Raw genomic sequence first — 6,000 nt, 5'->3', positions numbered from 1 at the left:
TGTTGTCTAGCTTTTTTTCTAGCATATTTGCACTGACTGCACTGCAGTAGGGATTTAAAAGTATTGCAGTGAGTGATTGCACTACTGCAGCAGTTTATTATTATTAATTAATTATTTACGCATTAATGCACAATCAGAATGATGTGAAACTAAATGTCCCTGCAATTGAAGTTTTCCTATCAGTTCTCATGCAGTTAAGGTGTGAAGACCAACCCCTTATGTTAAAAATGTTAATAAATAAAGTTTTACATGTTCAGTAACAGATTTGTGTCGAAATTTGTGTTTATTTTGCACAATTTTAAATGTCCAAAAATATCGGCCGATACCGATATGCATTGGCCAAAATATCGGTATCGGCAACGAAAAACCGATATCTGTCAATCATGAATTACCAGTTACATTGAAAGTGTTTGTAAACCCATTCCTAGTGTTTGTATACCCTGTAAAATGACTAACCGCAGGTGATACGCAATAATTAAAAAAAAATCCCCCTTCATAACTTGTACCTCTTTATCTGCAGCCCTCCTTTCTCCACAATCATTCAAAGTACAGAATTTACACATAATTTCCGTTTTTAAAGCATCTCCGTTTTTACAGCATCGTTTCCGTTGCTCCAGAAAACAGGAAGTGGGGATTTGATGTCAAATACTGCACACTATGGGAGATGAGTGTAATCTGAGACCTGAGTGGTGGGAAGGGACACAATGCCCTCTACACAGTCTCATAGGGAAATATGCACAACTGAGGCTATCAATGAGAACTGGGGAGAGGGTGGCATCTCCTGGGATTGCTTGGTGTCAGACTATCAGAAGTGACTCGTATAGATAGATGAATAAAAGAGGAGACAGAAATCACACTATGTGCTTGGTTGAGGCAAGTACACACTATAGAAGGATATGCTTTTCTCATTTTTCATTTTTGGACTTTGCAACCAGTAAGATACAAATCTGAATATATATGTGAAAACATCTTAGTACTGCCATGTTTGTTTTAATATCAGACTTTCCACGTGTCGAAGACAGCAAGAAGCCTATAGTGGGTGTGTTTTGAAATTTTTCTCATATGTCACAAGCAGGGGTTCTCACATCACCCTTGACAAATGGGACTGGAGTAGAGTTGTGTAATACAACAATGTCCTCAATATTAAACTTTCAATTTTGATTGGAGGATACCCTTAAAAATGGCAACTGAACACATATCACTTTTGATTGTTGATAATGTGTAATGTCAGCAATCTTATGGATGTTCTGACATTTGTTGTCCTGTAATCCTGAAAAGTACAGAAAATCGCTTGACCTGAGTTATCACTAATGATGAATGCCCACATACATGAACACTTATTTCTTCAAAAATACAAACATCTAGCAAATCTTGTCTATCTCTGGAATACTGAATAACCCAAAAAGACTCAAATTTCAGGTGCTCATAGCAACATTTAGGCTCCATGCACACAGGGCGTCATAAAAACGTGCTCCAAAGCTGTTTACATAACGCCGGGAAACAGCAGCTGTAAAAACGTGCTTTCAGTAGCTTTTTCTACTAGCGTTATTGCACGTTTGGCCACAGTAGCTGTTAGCAGCGTTTTTTTCTGCCTCCATTCAAAATCAATGGTTCCCTATGGGAGCCTATTGATTTGAATGGAAGTCACACCGCAGGTCGGATCAGGGTGATCCGACTTGCGGTGCGACCTGCACTGTGAGAATCTTGAGGGGGAACTCCACGCCAAAATGGGGAAAAAAACGGCGTGGGGTTCCCCCCCAGGTTCCAAACCAGGCCCTTCGGATCTGGTATGGAATTTGAGGGTAGCCCCGCGCCGAAAAAACGGCGTGGGGTCCCCCCCAAAATCCATACCAGACCCTTATCCGAGCATGCAGTCCGGCATGCCAGGAAAGGGGAGGGGACGAGCGAGCGGCCCCACCCCCCCTGGATCATACCAGGCCACACGCCCTCAACATGGGGGGGTGTGGGTGCTTTGGGGCAGGGGGGGCTCTGCACCCCGCACCTCAAAGCACCTTGCCCCCATGTTGATGAGGACAAGGGCCTCATCCCCACAACCCTGGCCGGTGGTTGTGGGGGTCTGCGGGCAGGGGGCTCATCGGAATCTGGAAGCCCCCTTTAACAAGGGGGCCCCCGATCCCGGACCCCCTCCCTATGTGAATGGGTATGGGGTACACTGTACCCCTACTCATTCACCCCATAAAATGCAGTGTATGGAAATAACGACAGGAGACGTTTTGGAAAATTTATTAAAAATCTTCATCCGGCTCTTGTCCTCTCCGGGGGTCTTCTCCTCACCGAGGGTCTTCTGCTCTTTTGCTGTCCACCCTTCTTGTCTTCTCCTCTCCGGGGTCTTCTGCTGTCTTCTGCTCTTTTGCTGTCCGCCCTTCTTGTCTTCTCCTCTCCGGGGGTCTTCTGCTGTCTTCTCCTCTCCGGGGGTCTTCTGCTGTCCGCCCTTCTGCTGTCCAATCTTCTTGTCTTCTCCTCTCCGGTCTTCTGCTCTTTTGCTGTCGGCTGTCGGTTGTCCTTCTTCCTCCGGTCCTCCTCCTCCTCCGACGTCTTCAGCGATAATGCCGGCCTCTGGTCTCTGCAGCTTATTATATAGCCATTAGGGGCGTGGTCGCCAGATGACGTCATCGGGAGACCACGCCCCCTTGTGTCACAGATGACGTCATCTGTGACACAAGGGGGCGTGGTCTCCCGATGACGTCATCTGGCGACCACGCCCCTAATGGCTATATAATAAGCTGCAGAGACCAGAGGCCGGCATTATCGCTGAAGACGTCGGAGGAGGAGGACCGGAGGAAGAAGGACAACCGACAGCCGACAGCAAAAGAGCAGAAGACCGGAGAGGAGAAGACAAGAAGATTGGACAGCAGAAGGGCGGACAGCAGAAGACCCCCGGAGAGGAGAAGACAGCAGAAGACCCCCGGAGAGGAGAAGACAAGAAGGGCGGACAGCAAAAGAGCAGAAGACAGCAGAAGACCCCGGAGAGGAGAAGACAAGAAGGGCGGACAGCAAAAGAGCAGAAGACCCTCGGAGAGGAGAAGACCCCCGGAGAGGACAAGAGCCGGATGAAGATTTTTAATAAATTTTCCAAAACGTCTCCTGTCGTTATTTCCATACACTGCATTTTATGGGGTGAATGAGTAGGGGTACAGTGTACCCCATACCCATTCACATAGGGAGGGGGTCCGGGATCGGGGGCCCCCTTGTTAAAGGGGGCTTCCAGATTCCGATGAGCCCCCTGCCCGCAGACCCCCACAACCACCGGCCAGGGTTGTGGGGATGAGGCCCTTGTCCTCATCAACATGGGGGCAAGGTGCTTTGAGGTGCGGGGTGCAGAGCCCCCCCTGCCCCAAAGCACCCACACCCCCCCATGTTGAGGGCGTGTGGCCTGGTATGATCCAGGGGGGGTGGGGCCGCTCGCTCGTCCCCTCCCCTTTCCTGGCATGCCGGACTGCATGCTCGGATAAGGGTCTGGTATGGATTTTGGGGGGGACCCCACGCCGTTTTTTTCGGCGCGGGGCTACCCTCAAATTCCATACCAGATCCGAAGGGCCTGGTTTGGAACCTGGGGGGGAACCCCACGCCGTTTTTTTCCCCATTTTGGCGTGGAGTTCCCCCTCAAGATTCTCACAGTGCAGGTCGCACCGCAAGTCGGATCACCCCGATCCGACCTGCGGTGTGACTTCCATTCAAATCAATAGGCTCCCATAGGGAACCATTGATTTTGAATGGAAGAAAAAAAACGTATAACGTGGCTTAACGCACGTTAAGCAACGTTATGGAGCCTTATGGAGCCTTTAGCAGCGTCAGACGTTTTTTGCAGCTTGACGCTGGAGCTCCTGAACCCACAGTTCCTGGGTTTTTTTTGGAGCTGTAAAACGCCTATGCCACTTGGAGCTCCTAAAAGCTCTATGTGTGCATGAGGCCATAGAATAACATGGATGGGCGTTCTGCAGCTGCAAAAAAAAACGTCTGACGCTGCTAACAGCAGCTGTAAAAACGTCCAGTGTGCATGAGGCCTTAAAGGCTTTACAACCTAAATTGTCTAAAAATAAATATGAACAATGGTGATTTTGAAAAAATCAGAACATATGAACATTTTTTTCCCAGTGGTTTATTTTTTACATTCACCTTACAGTTGTGATTACTGTGAACCCACTCGCACCAATAAACCGTTAAAATAAAATTAAATATATTGTGAATAATTGGGCAGCTGCTGTTACAAACCCAATGGTTAAATTGTGAAATAAAAATGGCAAGAGTGATACACTCTGTACGATAAACAGCGCTAGCTCTGCAAAATAAACAAAGACCATCACCAAAATCACAAATAAACAATGTGAAGATAATATCCAAATTGAAGAAATAAAAATGTGCAATGTAAATGCTTGTGCAACAACAGAAAAAGGTTATGTGACCCCCTATGACCCAGTGCACACAAAACTTCAATTAAAGTCCAGTGACAACAGTCCCAACATAAATCCTCCGTGGGTTCCAAGAGAAAATGACCCAATCTTCCTGCCACAATGGCCAGATGCGTCCTAAAAGTGAATCCTACTGACAGGGATGGTAAATACTGAGTGAAAAAAATTCCCACTCACCTGTGGGGGCTGGAGCGGTTGTACCCTGGTTGCCCCCTCAGGGAGTATTTGTTGTTGGCTCATCTCTGCCTCCTCGGGATTTCCTTGTGACCTACTGACGAGGATTCAACTAAGAGCTCTTCATCATTTGGAGGAAGGTGAATTGGAGGGCCGACTGGACACCACATCTTGGTCACGGAGACCACCAACGCTTTATTTGATCCCCTTGGCATACGGTAAGAAGGATCAACACCGCCTGGTGAGTGGGAATTTTTTATAAAGTGCTAGACATTATATATTGTATAAAACTAGACATTATATATTATATACTAAGTATATCTAAAGTCAAAAAGTCTTTTTTTTTTTTATTTTGGATAGAGTAGGGCAGGTTTTAAACTATCTTTTTTTTGTTTTTCTGTGCGTTTTTGTGTCTCATTAGGGAGCTTTCCCTTTACATCCTGTCCTGTAGGCTCAACTGGAGAGAAGATACATTTCCAATGAGAATACCTCCTTTTAGAAAGTTGTTGTAACGGAACCATGACCCACAATGTGCTTGTGTGCTTCTGTCAGAATCCTGCTTCCTTCAGTCTTGAACATAGATATCAGATATTCTAGCCGCCCCCATACAAAACTAACCGAGAATAGCTTGTATAAGATCTGGAACATTTATTAACCAAACCCACACCGAATGTATATCCCACCAGGTCAGGTTCCTGATTACATTATCATATGCAGATGAAATTGTGTACAGAAATATAATTAACATATCTAAGGAACAACCAACACAAACAGTATTCTACTTTCCCACTAGCAACTAATAAATGACAGTGATTTAATTAGCTTGAGGTAATTAACTAGCAGACTTGCCGTCATTGAGCTCATGAAGTACAATACACATTATTATAAGTGTAAACACGTCCCCAGAGTAGACAATAGGTAAGTTAATCAGCACAATAAACAATGCGTGGAAGAGCTGGTGGTTGAGCTGATGACATTAACATCTGCCATGAGTCTGACTGTGCGGAGCAGTCCCCTATTGGCAATAGGCAGCTAGGCCTTTAACATGGATCCTAGGCATAGAGTCACAGAGTCTGTGTGTCTTGGGGAGATGTGGACTTGAATCCAAAGTAATATTACTCTAAGGGTCCCCCCAGCATTCACCCCACAAAGAGCAGTGTTCCCTCACAAGCCAGAGTCCATAGTCAATAGGCTAGCCTGCAGTCCCCTCCAAAAGCCCCTGTCCCGAGTGAGTTTGTCACAGTTGTGATAGTAACATTGGAAATGTGCCCCCTCTTTCTGTTTATATGGCAACTCAAAATTTTGGATTTACTCTTACTTTTATTCTGCTTCTTGATTGGGACAATCAGAGAGAGCAAATCTCCCTAATGAGCACAGACAGCAATAAAAATCGAAC

The 6,000-nt window shown here is 46.0% G+C and overlaps 1 protein-coding gene across 1 annotated transcript in view; it reads right to left on the bottom strand.

Moving 5' to 3' along the window:
• Nucleotides 1-660: 660 nt before the first annotated feature.
• Nucleotides 661-6,000, bottom strand: part of LOC309556320 (enoyl-CoA hydratase EchA19-like) — a 109,755-nt gene continuing 104,415 nt past the window's right edge. The window contains exon 7 of the transcript XR_014225315.1: nucleotides 661-682. The gene's annotated coding sequence lies outside the window, so the exon portion shown is untranslated. The remainder of the gene's footprint in view (nucleotides 683-6,000) is intronic.

The sequence above is a fragment of the Pelophylax lessonae genome (assembly GCF_965119305.1).
Source record: "Pelophylax lessonae genome assembly, chromosome: 5".
NCBI classification, from domain to species: Eukaryota; Metazoa; Chordata; class Amphibia; order Anura; family Ranidae; genus Pelophylax; species Pelophylax lessonae.
This window is presented reverse-complemented; position numbering and strand designations above follow the sequence as displayed.